The sequence below is a fragment of the Bos indicus genome, chromosome 12, assembly GCF_029378745.1.
Source record: "Bos indicus isolate NIAB-ARS_2022 breed Sahiwal x Tharparkar chromosome 12, NIAB-ARS_B.indTharparkar_mat_pri_1.0, whole genome shotgun sequence".
Taxonomy (NCBI): domain Eukaryota; kingdom Metazoa; phylum Chordata; class Mammalia; order Artiodactyla; family Bovidae; genus Bos; species Bos indicus.
Window position 1 is genome coordinate 71225437 of NC_091771.1, and position 15520 is coordinate 71240956.

The following is a 15520-nucleotide window of genomic DNA, read 5'->3' on the forward strand; positions in this document are numbered from 1 at the left end:
ATCTAGGCCCTTAAATCTATTTCTCACTTCCATTGTATAATCATAAGGGATTTGATTTAGGTCATACCTGAATGGTCTAGTGGTGTTCCCTACTTTCTTCAATTTAAGTCTGAATTTGGCAATAAGGAGTTCATGGTCTGAGCCACAGTCAGCTCCTGGTCTTGTTTTTGCTGACTGTATAGAGTTTCTCCATCTTTGGCTGCAAAGAATATAATCAATCTGATTTCAGTGTTGACCATCTCTTGATGTCCATGTGTAGAGCCTTCTCTTGTGTTGTTGGAAGAGGGTGTTTGCTATGACCAGTGCATTTTCTTGGCAAAACTCTATTAGTCTTTGCCCTGCTTCTTCCCGTATTCCAAGGCCAAATTTCCTGTTACTCCAGGTGTTTCTTGACTTCCTACTTTTGCATTCCAGTCCCCTATAATGAAAAGGACATCTTTTTTGGGTGTTAGTTCTAAAAGTTCTCGTAAGTCTTCATACAACTGTTCAACTTCAGCTTCTTCAGCGTTACTGGTTGGGGCATAGACTTGGATTACTGTGATATTGAATGGTTTGCCTTCGAAACAAACAGAGATCATTCTGTCGTTTTCAAGATTGCATCCAAGTACTGCATTTTGGACTCTTTTGTTGACCATGATGGCTACTCCATTTCTTCTGAGGGATTCCTGCCCGCAGTAGTAGATATAATGGTCATCTGAGTTAAATTCACCCGTTCCAGTCCATTTCATTTGGCTGATTCCTAGAATGTTGACATTCACTCTTGCTATCTCTTGTTTGACCACTTCCAATTTGACTTGATTCATGGGCCTGACATTCCAGGTTCCTATACAATATTGCTCTTTACAGCATCGGACCTTGCTTCTATCACCAGTCACATCCACAGCTGGGTATTCTTTTTGCTTTGGCTCCATCCCTTCATTCTTTCTGGAGTTATTTCTCCACTGATCTCCAGTAGCATATTAGCTACAAAGTGGTGTAGAAGATAACAAGAATTTAGAGGTGGGTGCAGCTATTCCTGCTGTGGAGGAAAGAGGGCATGGACTAAGAAGAGGCAGTGCTTCTGAAAAGTTGCTTGTGAAATATTTTTTAAGACATAGAAACAACACATTTTAATTTTTAGAATGATGACTTAGTAATAGTTAATGACGAGCAGTGATGTGGTATTGACACACACGAGGGGGAAAGCAGAGTATACATGGTTTGCACTCAGAATCTCTGTCGTTGGTCTTGTGTTCTCAGCCTGTCCTGTGCCACCTGCTTCCTGATGGCCTGGGGAGGGCCTTCCTCTCTGTGTTCTAGCAGTGTTGCATGGTGCTTGGCACATGGTGGGATTCAGTTAGTATTTATGAAATAATTTACTACCAGCTCACCTGTTTATTGTTGGTAACACGAAAGTAAAACAATAAAAATGTCCAGGTTCTAAATGTATTGGAGTTTGAAGCCATATTTTTTTCTTAGAGAGGAACCAGTACACTTGTTGAGAAAGTAATAAAGATAGCCTCATGGCCAGGAATTCTTATTTATTTATTTTATACACACACACAGACACACAGACACACACACACATACATACTCTATATATGTGTGTATATGCTATGTTTTATATATATATATATATATATATATATATATATATGCTATACTCTATTATATACTTAGTTGTACATATAATAATGATATATTATATACTATATACTATTTAATATTTCTCATGTGAACCAAGACCTAATAAAATACAGTTGTAAAATGATAGGTAGGTATAAATGATAGATATAAAATTTTTTATTACCAATTTCACAGAAGCAGTTGTTTCGTTTGTGCTTTGTTCCTGCAGTATAAACAATCTATGTTTTGCCTTTTTTCTGTAGAACTTTTTGTTACTTGATGAGATAACACAGTGCTACCCTCTGCTGCCATCAGATGGTAAAACAATCGTGGATGTGCAAGCTTTTACAGTTTCTTGGGAGAAGGTAAGAAACTTTGCTTTCTAAAATTATGACTGCTAAAAGATAACTGTGACATAGATTTATTGGAGAATTTTGAGATTTTACATATACTGTAAAATGTGACTTGCTCATTTACTTAGAATATATTATAAAAATTCTTGGAATCAGGGATGAGGTTTGCAATGAATGGAGATTAAGTGTAAAATCAGCCTGAGGCATTTGACATGTTACTCTTTTTCTCATTTTCAAGAGAGCTTTCAGTGTATTAGCACATGTTGAACTTAAAGTATATAAATTCTTCTTTTAAATTTTAGTTTATTTTTCATCATGTTTTATTACAGAGTATTTAATATAATTCCCTGTGCTATACAATAGGATCACCTTAAACAAAAGATATAGAGCACAAATAGCTTTTCTTGAAAACCCAGATCTAATATTTTGAGATGAAGTGTGAAGTGTCAGTTGCTTCACTTGTCTCTGAGTCTTTGTGACCCTATGGACTGTAGCCCACCAGGCCCCTCTGTCCATGGGGATGGATGCCTACTCCAGCATTTCTGTTGTTGTTGTTCAGTCGCTCAGTCATGTCCAAATCGTATCGACTCCATAAACTTCAGCATGCTAGACTCCCTTGTGCATCACCAACTCAAGGAACTTGCTCAAACTCATGTCCATTGAGTCAGTGATGCCATCCAACCATCTCATCTTCTGTTGTCCCCTTCTTCTCCTGCCTTCAGTCTCTCCCAGCATCAGTGTCTCCCAGCATCAGAGTCTTTTCTAATGAGTCTACTCTTCGCATAAGGTGGCTGAAGTATTAGAGTTTCAGCTTCAGCATTTGTCCTTCCAATGAATATGCAAGATTGATTTCCTTCAGGATTGACTTGTTTGATCTCCTTGCTGTTCAAGGGACTCTCAAGAGTCTTCTCTAACACCACAGTTCAAAAGCATCAATTCTTCAGTGCTCAACCTTCTTTATGGTGAAAACTGTCACATCCATACATGACTACGGGAAAAACCATAGCTTTGACTAGATGGGCCTTTATCAGCAAAGTAATGTCTTTGCTTTTTAACACACAGTCTAGGTTTGTCATAGCTCTTGTGCCAAGGAGCAAGCATCTTTGAATTTCATGGCTGCAGTCACTGTCTGAAGTGATTTTGGAGCACAAGAAAATAAAATCTGTCACTGTTTCCACTTTCTATTTGCCATGAAGTGATGGGACCAGATGCCATGATCTTAGTTGTTCGAATGTTGAGTTTTAAGCCAACATTCACTCTCTTTCACTCTCCTCTTTCACCTTCATCAAGAGGCTCTTTATTTCCTCTTCATTCTATGTCATTAAGTGGCATCATCTGCATGTTTGAGATTATTGATATTCTATCAGAATTATAGATTCCATTTTGTGATCATCTAGCCGTTTTGCATCATATAATCTGTATAAAAGTTAAACAAGTAGGGTGACCATATACAGCTTTGACATACTCCTTTCCTGGTTTTGAACCAGTCTGTTGTTGCATGTCCAGTTCTAACTGTTGCTTCTTGACCTGAATTCAGGTTTCTCAGGAGGCAAGTAATGTGGTCTGGTATTCCTATCTCTAGAAGAATTTTCCACAGTTTGTTGTGATCCACACAGTCAAAGGCTTTAGTCAATGAAGCAGAAGTAGATGATTTCCTGGAATTACCTTGCTTTTCTGTGATTCAACAGATGTCGGCAATGTGATCTCTGGTTCCTCTGCCTTTTCTAATTCCGGCTTATACATCTGAAAGTTCTCAGTTTACACACTGCTGAAGCCTAGCTTGAAGAATTTTGAGCGATAGTTTGCTAGGACATGAAATTAGTGCAATTGTGTGGTAGTTGGAAAAAAGAAGGAAACTTCATAAAGTGAGTTAAGCTACCTCAAATCCCCAAAGAGATAAAATTTCATGAAGAGGTCTCCAGGACACAATATCTTAAAATAGGAAAGAGAAAAATATGGGTTATATTTTGCATATCAATTATGTTGATTATTGTTATATTTTCCACTTTCTAAAAAAATTGTGTTACTTTATTAAAATGGGTAAATTAAATTAAAAATTTTAATTTGTAGGAATCAGAGATCCCAACCCTACAAGGACTTTCCTTTACTGTCAGACCTGGTGAACTGTTAGCTGTGGTCGGACCTGTGGGAGCAGGAAAGTTAAGTGAATGATGTCTTTTGTCAGCTTGATGCAACACCACAGCTCCTGTTAAATTCTCAGAATAGAGCCCAGATCTGTGTGTGACTCAGTTTGAATTGAGTGTATCTAGAACAGTGTCTCTCTAGGTGTGTTCATGGAGCATTCATTTTACAACAATGTTTCATGACGAAATAAATCAGGATAAATGCACACTATCTTTTTGTCCTTAGTGCTTCCTGTTTCCCAGTTAGGAACTGCCTGTGTGGAATTTGGATGTCTCAGTGAAGGAAATTATTTATGTGACAGCTGTTCTGGATTAAATTAAATTAAATCAGACTTAAATTGAAGAAAGTGGGGGAAACCAATAGACCATTCAGGTATGACCTAAATCAAAACTCTTATGGAAGTGGAAGTGAGAAATAGATTTAAGGGACTAGATCTGACAGAGTGCCTGATGAACTATGGATGGAGGTTCGTGACTTTGTACAGGAGACAGGGATCAAGATCATCCCCATGGAAAAGAAATGCAAAAAGGCAAAATGGCTGTCTGAGGAGGGCTTACAAATAGCTGTGAAAAGAGAAGCAAAAAGCAAAGGAGAAAAGGAAAGATATACCCATTTGAATGCAGAGTTCCAAAGAATAGCAAGGAGAGATAAGAAAGCCTTCCTCAGCAATCAATGCAAACAAATAGAGGAAAACAATAGAATGGGAAATAATAGAGATCTCTTCAAGAAAATTAGAGATACCAAGGGAACATTTTGTTCAAAGATGGGAACAATAAAGGACAGAAATGGTAGGGATCTAACAGAAGCAGAAGATATTAAGATGAGATGGCAAGGATACACAGAAGAACTGTACAAAAAAGATCTTCATGATCCAGATAATCATGATGGTGTGATCACTCACCTAGAGCCAGACATCCTGGAATGTGAAGCCAAGTGGGCCTTACGAAGCATTATTATGAACAAAGCTAGTGGCGGTTTTGGAATTCCAGTAGAGCTTTTTCAAATCCTAAAAGATGATGCTGTGAAAGTGCTGCAGTCAATATGTAAGCAAATTTGGAAAACTCAGCAGTGGCCACAGGACTGGAAAAGGTCAGTTTTCATTCCAATCCCAAAGAAAGGCAATGCCAAAGAATGCTCAAACTACCGCACAATTGCACTCATCTCACATGCTAGTAAAGTAATGCTCCCAATTCTCCAAGCCAGGCTTCAGCAATATGTGAACTGTGAACTTCCAGATGTTCACGCTGGTTTTAGAAAAGGCAGAGGAACCAGAGATCAAATTGCCAACATCTGCTGGATCATCAAAAAAGCAAGAGAGTTCCAGAAAAATATCTACTTCTGGTTTATTGACTATGCCAAAGCCTTTGACTTTGTGGATCACAATAAACTGTGGAAAATTCTTCAAGAGATGGGAATACCAGACCACCTGACATGCCTCCTGAGAAACCTGTATCCAGGTCAGGAGGCAACAGTTGAAACTGGACATGGAACAACAGACTGGTTCCAAATCAGAAAAGGAGTACTTCAAGGCTGTATATTGTCACCCTGCTTATTTAACTTGTATGTAGAGTACATCATGAGAAATGTTGGGCTGGAAGAAGCACAAGCTGGAATCAAGATTGCTGGAAGAAATGTCAATAATCTCAGATATGCAGATGACACCACCCTTATTGCAGAAAGTGAAGAAGAACTGAAGAGCCTCTTGATGAAAGTGGAAGAGGAGAGTGAAAAGTTGGCTTAAAACTCAGCATACAGAAAACTAAGATCATGGCATCCAGTACCATCACTTCATGGGAAATAGATGGGGAAACAGTGGAAACAGTGGCTGACTTTATTTTTGGGGGCTCCAAAATCACTGCAGATGGTGATTGCAGCCATGAAATTAAAAGATGCTTACTCCTTGGTAAGAAAATTATGACCAACCTAGACAGCAGATTAAAAAGCAGAGACATTACTTTGTCAACAAAATTCCATATAGTCAAGGCTATGGTTTTACTAGGGATCATGTATGAATATGAGAGTTGGACTATAAAGAAAGCTGAGTGCCGAAGAATTGATGCTTTTGAACTGTGGTGTTGGAGAAGACTCTTGAGAGTCCCTTGGACTGCAAGGAGGTCCAACCAGTCCATCCTAAAGGAGATCAGTCCTGGATGTTCATTGGAAGGACTGATGTTGAAGCTGAAACTCTAATACTTTGGCCACCTTATGGGGAGAGCTGACTCATTGGAAAAGACCCTGATGCTGGGAAAGATTGAAGGCAGGCGGAGAAGTGGATGACAGAGGATGAGATGGTTGGATGGCATCACCGACTCAATTGACATCAGTTTGGGTAAACTCTGGGAGTTGGTGATGGACAGGCAGGCCTAATGTACTGTGGTTCATGGGGTTACAAAGAGTCAGACATGACTGAGCAACTAAACTGATACTGTTCAGGATAGACAGAGAGAATGGGGACTTCTTTTCATCTTAGTGGCCCTTCCAGGATATCTGGAGATCTTAAAGGCTCTTCTCGGAAGCTTTGAGCATTTCCTCCTATGACTTGACATGATCCCATCAGTGCATGTGTAGTGAGTGTGCAGCCATGTGCTGGAGGTAAAGGTACAGAAGTGAGCAAGACCCTGAATCTCTGCCTTTCAGAGGCAATCAGGTTGTGGGGTGAGACAGATATGCAGTCATATTATTTCAGCCCAGTGTCATGAGCACTCTGATGGTGTGGATACACACATGCCACATCTGTGTGATGTTGAAGATTGAAAGTAAAGTTGCACATACACTTGGTCTGAAACAACAAAATACAGAAACCTAATGTGGGATGTGGGCTTCCCTGATGGCTCAGTGGTAGAATAATCCCCTGCTAATGCAGGAGACACAGGTTCAGTCCCTAGTCTGGGAAGTTCCCACCTCCCAGTTGTGGAGCAACTAATCCCATGCACCACAACTGTTGGGCCTCTGCTCTGGGGCCTGGAGCTGCAACAACTGAGCCCATGGGCCACAACTGCTGAAGCCTACCCACTAGAGCCTCAACAAGAAAACCCCCATGCACTGCAATGACGACCCAGTGCAAGCAAAAATAAATAAAATTAGAATTGTGGTATGGCAGAAACCGACACAACACTGTAAAAAAAATAAATGAAAAAGGTAAAAGAACTAAAAATAAATACAATTATTTTTTTAAATGTGGGATGTGTATATGAAAGGGTGCTGATTTCCTCTGTCATGGACTTTTGCTCTGCAGACACAACTTACTTGAGAGTTCTTTCAGTTGGCTATATTCTTCACACATAGCTTTTTAAGAACAAGTGTTTGTCAAGTAAAGGATACCAGATGCAGGAACAATTGCACTGAACATCAGATATATCAAATACACATCCTGCTGGGCTCTGCTAGAGAAGGATGTTGCTACTGCTGCTAAGTTGCTTCAGTCATGTCCAAATCTGTGTGACCTCATAGACAGCAGCCCACCAGTCTCCCCAGTCCCTGGGATTCTCCAGGCAAGAAAACTGGAGTGGGTTGCCATTTCCTTCTCCAATGCATGAAAGTGAAAAGTGACAGTGAAGTCACTCAGTCATGTCCAACTCTTAGCAACCCCATGGACTGCAGCCTACCAGGCTCCTCCATCCATGGAGTTTTCCAGGCAAGAGTACTGGAGTGGGTTGGCATTGCCTTCTCTGACAGAAGGATGTTAAACAGTCTTAATTATTCTTTGCTGAGTAGAATTTCATCTGGGGGTATACTCGGGCAGAGTAGACTGTTTATACTATTAATACATTCCTTATCAGTCATTTTCATTGACCATTTGTGTTATTTTTACTTTTTTTTTGTTTGTTTGTTTTGGTCTCAACTGTGAGGGCTGTACTTTATCCTGTTGAAGGAAAGGGTTCTATCATGTATCAAGAGCCAAGGTAGGGTCAGCTGTGCTGCGGGGCGTCTTCCATCCTGAGTGCACCCTGTTCACGTGTGTGTGTTGCCCTCTCTTTCAGTCGTCACTGCTAAACGCTCTGGGGGAGCTGCCCCCAAGCCAGGGACAGGTCAGCATGCACGGGAGGATCGCATATGATTCTCAGTAGCCCTGGGTGTTTCCAGGGACTGTAAAGAGTAACATTTTATTGGGGAAGAAATATAAAGAAGACAGATATGAAGAAGTAATAAGGGCTTGTGCTTTGGAAGAGGTGAGTAATGACTTCTGAGTTGCGTATACTTGAATTTCATTTTTTAAATATAAATCTATTTATTTTAATTGGAGGTTAATTACTTTACAATATTGTATTGGTTTTGCCATACATCAACCTGAATCCATCACGGGTATACACGTGGTCCCCATCCCAAACCCCCCTCCCACCTCCCTCCCCGTACCATCCCTCTGGGTCATCTCAGTGCACCAGCCCCAAGCAACCAGTATCATGCATCAAACCTGGACTGGCGATTCATTTCATATATGATATTACACATGTTTCAATGCCATTCTCCCAAATCATCCCACCCTCGCCCTCTCCCACAGAGTCCAAAAGACTGTTCTATACATCTGTGTCTCTTTTGCTGTCTCGCATACAGGGTTATCGTTACCATCTTTCTAAATTCCATATATATGCGTTAGTATACTGTATTGGTGTTTTTCTTTCTGACTTACTTCACTCTGTATAATAGGCTCCAGTTTCATCCACCTCATTAGAACTGATTCAAATGTATTCTTTTTAATGGCTGAGTAATACTCCATTGTGTAAATGTACTACAGCTTTCTTATCCATTCATCTGCTGATGGGCATCTAGGTTGCTTCCATGTCCTGGCTATTATAAACAGTGCTGCGATGAACACTGGGGTACATGTGTCTCTTTCAATTCTGGTTTTCTCGGTGTGTATGCCCAGCAGTGGGATTGCTGGGTCATAAGGCGGTTCTATTTCCATTTTTTTAAGGGATCTCCACAGTGTTCTCCATAGTGGCTGTACTAGTTTGCATTGCCACCAACAGTGTAAGAGGGTTCCCTATGATAGTAGTTTACACTATAAGGTTTGTTAAAAGTTCTTTTTAAAAAATAGATTTTTGAACGTTGCTTAACATTTAAGTTGGTCTTCTGGATAAATTAGGTGCTGCTGCTGCTGCTGCTAAATCACTTCAGTCGTGTCCGACTCTGTGCTACCTCATGGACTGCAGCCTAGCAGGCTTCTTCGTCCATGGGATTTTCCAGGCAACAGTACTGGAGTGGGGTACCATTGCCTTCTCTGGATAAATCAGCAGGCTTACATAAATAAGCATATGTATTTACATATTCTGTCATTTTAATTCTTATAGGTTAGTAACACAGAATACATTATCTGAAGGGGGGATTGTTTCATTCTGTGAAGTTTTCATTCACTTTCAACATTTTTTAATGGAAAGTTATAAATATTTACAAAAACAGAGAGCATGGTGTAATGAACCCTCATGTACCCACCCCCAGCTTCAGCCAGAATCAGCTGGTGGCCAGTCTTGCTGCATCTCTACCCCTTCCAGCCCCATCCCAACCCGAGTATTGTGGAGCCGATCCTAGACCTCAAATCAGTTCATCTGTAAACATTTCATTATTTTTCTCTAAAAGATAGGAAAGCTTTGGGGGAAAAAATCACTACTTTATTTCATCTGAAAAATACCTCAAATTCCTGAATATCACCCACCTGCTAGTCTGTGTTTACATGCTGCTGATCATCTCACTGGGCAGTCTTCACCATTGTTGGAAGCCACACAAGGTCTGCCCCCTGCACTTGGCCGATGCCTCCTTGATCCCATTTAGTCTGTGAGGTTCTCTCACCACTTCATTTTTAACTTGTAATTTACTATTTAAGGAAACAGGAATGGTTTAAAATTTCTTTTTAATACTGCGTGATTTTACTGAGGGAGATTGTTTTCAGAAATGGCATTGAGTTTCACAGAGAATGGTAAGATGAAAGGTTTAACTGTATTTTGGGAATTAAATAAGATTAGTGAGTAAATGATGAGACCTAAACTTAAGTGATAGGAGAATACAATTGACAAAAAGCAAGGAAAAAGAGTAAATCATGTTAAATACTATGTTACTCTCTTGGGTTGTAAAAACCAGTGAATTATATCATTAAAGGTCTCCCCTGGGGTCTCTTCCGTGCAGTCTGGACATCTGACTGCTCTTTTGTACTGTAAGGAAAAGACAGGGACAGATTTTCAAAGGTGTGGTATTGAAGGCTCCAGATCTGCTTTGTGAGGAAATCGTGATTCTCCTGGAACAAGGGCTTGAACATCATAGGTTGCATTAGGTGTGTGTGTTCATGCTAAATCACTTCAGTCGTGTCCAGCTCTGTGGCCCTATGAACTGTAGCCTGCCAGACTCCTCTGTCCATGGGATTCTCCAGGCAAGAATACTGGAGTGGGTTGCCATTTCCTTCCCCAGGGGATCCTCCCAACCCAGGGATCAAACCCAAGTCTCTGTCTCCTGCATTGGCAGGTGGGTTCTTTACCACCAGCTCCACCAGGGAAGCCTTGCATCAGGTGAGCAGCATTTCACAATGATGTGGACACACAGAATTGCTTGTTTAATGGGCTCTCTTCTTTACTCCAGGTTCTTGTTCATGGGTGACTATACACTTGCAGAAATGATGTCAAGTTAGCAGGAATTAGCTAGATTTTTATTAAATAGTCTAGATACCATATACAGAGAAGGCAATGGCACCTCACTCCAGTACTCTTGCCTGGAAAATCCCATGGATGGAGGAGCCTGGTGGGCTGCAGTCCATGGGGTTGCTACAAGTTGGGCACGACTGAGCGACTTCACTTTCACTTTTCACTTTCCTGCATTGGAGAAAGAAATGGCAACCCACTCCAGTGTTCTTTCCTGGAGAATCCCAGGGATGGGGGAGACTGATGGGCTGCCGTCTATGGAGTCGCACAGAGTCAGACACGACTGAAGGGACTTAGCAGCAGATACCATATAAGAAGGGAAAGCAAATGCACAACAGTGAGAACAGTAGCTCCCATTAATTCAGAGTCCATGTGCAAATCATTTTTCTGCCTTTTACACATGTGCATGCACACACCTAAAAAGGTTTATGAGTTATTCATTCTTTATGAGTATCTTCAATATTCCCATCTTCATTTTACAGTTAGTAAAAATGAGACTGGGAGAGATGAGACACCTCATCTCTACATTTGTAGCTCAAGTTCAGATCCTCAGGACCAATGCTTTGCTGCAGGCTCGTGGGGTGACTGGACCTCAAATGTGGGCAGTGTTCTGGGGCTTCACCCAGTGGGGCATGTGTACAGCACAGACTTTGCTGGAAGGGGCCCTGTAGGACTGGGATGCACAGCAGTTCTTCTGTACATGATTTGACGTCTATAAACATGGACTGCTCTCACATTCTGCTGCATAGTTGGGACACGGAGTTGGGGTCCTTTGTGCCCATTCCCTCCTTGGCAGGAAGGGAGGCCGAGCATGGAGAAGTAGCGGAGAGGGTTCATCACTTGCCTGCTGTCACTCTGGACATGTCCTGTTATCTGCCTGGACCTCTGACATTTCTGCAGTAAAATGAAGACATTGGGTCAGAGGGTTTTGTTGCTGCTCTGAAATGTCATCTATGACTCTGATTAACAAGAGGTTAGCAAGGTCTTTATGACACCTGGAATTAGTAAGTTATGAGTGCATCTGCTTATCTCCTTTTGGATTCCAGGTCTCAGTGGATGGACATAAGGCAGGCACAGGAAATACTGGCGTCCTGTAGACACAGAGACGGCATAGACAGTGTGGTAGAAAAGGCTTGGCCTTTGGAGAGAAACAGTCCTGGGTCCTGGGTAGTGACTCCAGGTGTTTGTCTCAGTTTCCTTTCTTATTAAATGAGGGAGGGGGGATAACTGTATAAATTACAGAAAATGCCTGTGAAATGTAAACAAACCAGGGTTTCAGTAAGTGGTGGCCATTGTTGCTATTTCTAACCTTTTTCTCTCCATCCATCTATCCATGCATATAAATATAATAAAGATTTCTCCTTACTCTCACCTCCCCAAATCCTGGAGGAAAAGTCATAAAAAAGCAACATCTATTTATTTATTAAAATGTCATATTTTAATTGGAGAATTATTACAATACTGTGATGATTTTTGCCATACATCAACATGAATTTGCCACGGATATACATATCTCCCCCCAGTCCTGAACCCACCTCCCACCTCTCTACCCACCCTATCCCTCTGGGCTGTCCCAGAGTATTGACTTTGGGTGCCCTACTTCATGCATCAAACTTGCACTGGTCATCTATTTTACATATGCTAATGTATATGTTTCAAGCTATTCTCTCAAATCATCCCACTTTCACCTTCTTCCACTGAGTCCAAAAGTCTGTTCTTTATATCAGTCTCCTTTACTGCCTTGCATGTAAGATCATCATTACCGTCTTTCTAAAAGCAACATTTTTTATATAACGTATGTTAAAAACAACTAGTTTAATTAGGTCCCAGTTGTTTATTTTTGCTTTTATTTCCAATATTCTGGGAGGTGGGTCATAGAGGATCCTGCTGTGATGTATGTCGGAGAGTGTTTTGCCTATGTTCTCCTCTAGGAGTTTTATAGTTTCTGGTCTTACGTTTAGATCTTTAATCCATTTTGAGTTTATTTTTGTGTAAGGTGTTAGAAAGTGTTCTAGTTTCAGTCTTTTACAAGTGGTTGACCAGTTTTCCCAGCACCACTTGTTAAAGAGATTGTCTTTAATCCATTGTATATTCTTGCCTCCTTTGTCAAAGATAAGGTGTCCATATGTGTGTGGATTTATCTCTGGGCTTTCTATTTTGTTCCACTGATCAATATTTCTGTCTTTGTGCCAGTACCATACTGTCTTGATAACTGTGGCTTTGTAATAGAGCCTGAAGTCAGGTAGGTTGATTCCTCCAGTTCCATTCTTCTTTCTCAAGATAGCTTTGGCTATTCGAGGTTTTTTTGTATTTCCATACAAATTGTGAAATTATTTGTTCTAGCTCTGTGAAGAATACCGTTGGTAGCTTGATAGGGATTGCATTGAATCTATAAATTGCTTTGGGTAGTATACTCATTTTCACTATATTTATCCTTCCAATCCAAAAGCAAAAATAAACAAATGGGACCTAATTAAACTTAAAAGCTTCTGCACAACAAAGGAAACTATTAGCAAGGTGAAAAGGCAGCCTTCAGAATGGGAGAAAATAATAGCAAATGAAGCAATGGACAAACAACTAATATCAAAAATATACAAGCAACTCCTACAGCTCAACTCCAAAAAAATAAATGACCCAATCAAAAAATGGGCCAAAGAACTAAATAGATTTTTCTCCAAAGAAGACATACAGATGGCTAACAAACACATGAAAAGATGCTCAACATCACTCAGTATCAGAGAAATGCAAATCAAAACCACTATGAGGTACCATTTCACGCCAGTCAGAATGGCTGCGATCCAAAAGTCTACAAGCAATAAATGCTGGAGAGGGTGTGGAGAAAAGGGAAGCCTCTTACACTGTTGGTGGGAATGCAAACTAGTACAGCCACTATGGAGAACAGTGTGGAGATTCCTTAAAAAACTGGAAACAGAACTGCCTTATGATCCAGCAATCCCACTGCTGGGCATACACACTGAGGAAACCAGAAGGGAAAGAGACACGTGTACCCCAATGTTCATTGCAGCACTGTTTATAATAGCCAGGACATGGAAGCAACCTAGATGCCCATCAGCAGATGAATGGATAAGAAAGCAGTGGTACATATACACAATGGAGTATTACTCAGCCTTTAAAAAGAATACATTTGAATCAGTTCTAATGAGATGGATGAAACTGGAACCTATTATACAGAGTGAAGTAAGCCAGAAAGAAAAACACCAATACAGTATACTAACGCATATATATGGAATTTAGAAAGATGGTAACAATAACCCTGTGTACGAGACTGAAAAAGAGACACTGATGTATAGATCAGTCTTATGGACTCTGTGGGAGAGGGAGAGGGTGGGGAGATTTGGGAGAATGGCATTGAAACATGTAAAATATCATGTATGAAACAAGTCGCCAGTCCAGGTTCGATGCACGGTACTGGATGCTTGGGGCTGGTGCACTGGGATGACCCAGAGGGAGGGGAGGGGAGGGAGGAGGGAGGAGGGTTCAGGATGGGGAACATGGGTATACCTGTGGTGGATTCATTTTGATATTTGGCAAAACTAATACAATATTGTAAAGTTTAAAAATAAAATAAAATTTAAAAAAAATAATAAATAAAGCTAAACTAAAAAAAAAAAAAAAGCAACTAGATGTATTATAATAGATCTTATTGAAGTAATCGTTTAAGTTCATTGAGCTGAAAGCTTTTCTGTAACAAAATAGTGAAACATGAAGTAATCACACTGGCAGTATCAATTCAGGTTGATGACATCAACTCTACGGTCTAGGAGTCAGAAGGTTCAGGAATTGAGTCCCAGTTTCTCTGTTGATTAGGTGTGTGGTTTTGACTGTTTGATCCTTACAAGCCTGTTACTTCATCTGTAAAATGGAGATAATAAGACTATCAACCTCATTAGGTTGTTTTGGGGATGAAATGTGGTTGTGATTTTAAAGCACCTGCTTGCTAAGGACATAACAGGCACTCTGTAAGTATTAGAATGGTTTTGAAAATAAATTAGTTTTTAATTATAATCTCAGTCAGTTTCTGGTAAAATTACATCCATAAAATGTGGCATGTAAGACAGAAGGTATTTGAGTATTAACTTCCATTGTTTGAGTTGTTATTTCTGTAGGTGCTCTACACACAGTATATTATATAAATCAACAATAATAATATTCTGTTACCATAATATAAGTAATATTGTGTGCAACATTTGTCTCCATCTTTATTAAGGCTTTTGAAAATGTTTAGTGAACACATATTTAAAGGTATCAAATTAATAAATTCTAGTTTAATATTTTTCCACGTAGATCACTTTCTTAGCCATAGGACAGTAAGTTTATTGACACTTACATGTCTAAGTGTAGAGGCCTTCAAGCCTTGAATTACTTAAGTGTTGTCTTCATTTCAAACGTACCTTCAGTCACCACCTGGGCAGCATGATGTGAAAGAGCAGAAGACTCTGAACTGACATGAACTCATTCAGATTCCAGCTCTTCTGTTTAAAAGCTGACCGCCCTCAGACCAGTGATGTGGTCAGTTTCTCAGTTTCTTCATCTGTGAAATGGGGCCAACACTTACTGTGAAGCTCAGGTTCCAGAACAGAGCTTGGTGCACAGATCTTACCCTCCACGAGCTGTGAGAAGCCATGTGCACGTGTACAAATGATGGAGCAGAATAAGACGGGTCCTCCACGAGAAATGAGAGATGTAAACAGAACCGGCAGGAAGAGAGACAAGTCCAGGATGGTTCCATGGGAGAGTGTGCTTGGGATGAGCCTGGAAAGATGGGCAGGATGC

The 15520-nt window shown here is 40.4% G+C and overlaps 1 protein-coding gene across 5 annotated transcripts in view; it reads left to right on the plus strand.

The window, feature by feature from the left end:
• The first annotated feature begins 7930 nt into the window (after positions 1-7930).
• The window catches only part of LOC139186118 (ATP-binding cassette sub-family C member 4-like), a 126017-nt gene continuing 118427 nt past the window's right edge, over positions 7931-15520 (plus strand). For 2 of the 5 annotated variants that reach the window (XM_070799898.1, XM_070799897.1), the window contains exon 1: positions 8070-8272. The gene's annotated coding sequence lies outside the window, so the exon portion shown is untranslated. Of the gene's footprint in view, positions 8273-15520 lie in introns of all 5 variants that reach the window. The other 3 variants (XM_070799896.1, XM_070799895.1, XM_070799899.1) reach the window with 3 other exon arrangements.